Raw genomic sequence first — 1,067 nt, 5'->3', positions numbered from 1 at the left:
GTCAACAGCTTTGGACACACGGCGTTCCCGGGGGTGGGACCCGAGGGGAGAGGACCAGGGGGGCAGAGAGGGAAGGGGGGGAGAGAAAAAGAAGAAAGGGGGAGTGAGAGAAGTACCCAGAGAGGGAAAGACCAGGGAGTGGGAGGCAAGGCAGAAGGCCGGGAGGGGCAGGAAAGAGGAATGGGGGTGGGGGGGAAGTGGGGAGGGAGGGGGAGAGGAGATAACACACACGCCAACTGGGAAGAAAGAGAGAGGAGCTCAGGCAGACCTGCCTGGAGTGACAGAGACAGAGAGAAGGAGCTAGGAGGGAAAGGGTACACGTAGAGGTCTGTCCCCTGAGAAGGAAGGAGGGCAGATGGGCAGGCTGTTGGCTCCTCATGGGCCAGAATAAACACCTGAAGGGCGGGGCCCAGCACAAGGCTGGGGCACCCAGGAGGGGTCCTGTAACAAGTGCTTCGTCAAAGAAACAAAAGAGAACCTGGGCCAGGCTGCTCGGTGAGGCTAGGAAGGCTCCAGGCCCATCAGGAACCAGGGGGAGTTGGGGATATGATGTCACCTCAGCCTCAGCACAGTAAGGGGATGTGGGCCTCACCAGGGAGCCTCACTCAGGGCCAAGCTAGGAAGATTATGGCCACCCACAGTGCAAGTCCTCCGAGACAGCAGGAGAATGGGGGCCAGGATTGGCCTGGCGGCCCTTAAAGAAGCAGTGAGGGCCTGGGAGAAGCGCCCAGGGCTACAGAGGGGGCCACACCTAGGACACCGCCTATGGAGAGAGAAACCAGAACCCTGTCAGTGTGTGGCGTAGCTGAGGTGAAGCAGAGCAAGACCTACGTGCTACCGAGAGACTCCAGGCCTGGCCAGGGCTAGGAAAGGGATCCAGGGCTTGAGGCCACAGGAAAACAGCTCCTCCTTTGGAGGTGTACACACAGGGAGGGCTTAGATGTGGCGGGTCTGCATGCTTGATCTCCAAAAGAGTGACTATTAGGATGCACAGGAGGATGAAATGGTATGATCTGGGGTGAGGTAGGGAGGGACGGAGGGGGGAAGAGGGAGAGAGAGGGGGAGAG

At 59.7% G+C, this 1,067-nt stretch overlaps 1 protein-coding gene across 7 annotated transcripts in view; it reads right to left on the bottom strand.

Annotated features, from left to right (window-relative positions):
• RBM10 (RNA binding motif protein 10) overlaps positions 1-1,067 on the bottom strand; it is a 31,047-nt gene that overhangs the window by 9,633 nt on the left and 20,347 nt on the right. The gene's annotated exons all lie outside the window — the stretch shown is intronic.

The sequence above is a fragment of the Herpailurus yagouaroundi genome, unplaced genomic scaffold (genome assembly GCF_014898765.1).
Source record: "Herpailurus yagouaroundi ecotype Mexico unplaced genomic scaffold, PumYag 67793, whole genome shotgun sequence".
NCBI classification, from domain to species: Eukaryota; Metazoa; Chordata; class Mammalia; order Carnivora; family Felidae; genus Herpailurus; species Herpailurus yagouaroundi.
This window is presented reverse-complemented; position numbering and strand designations above follow the sequence as displayed.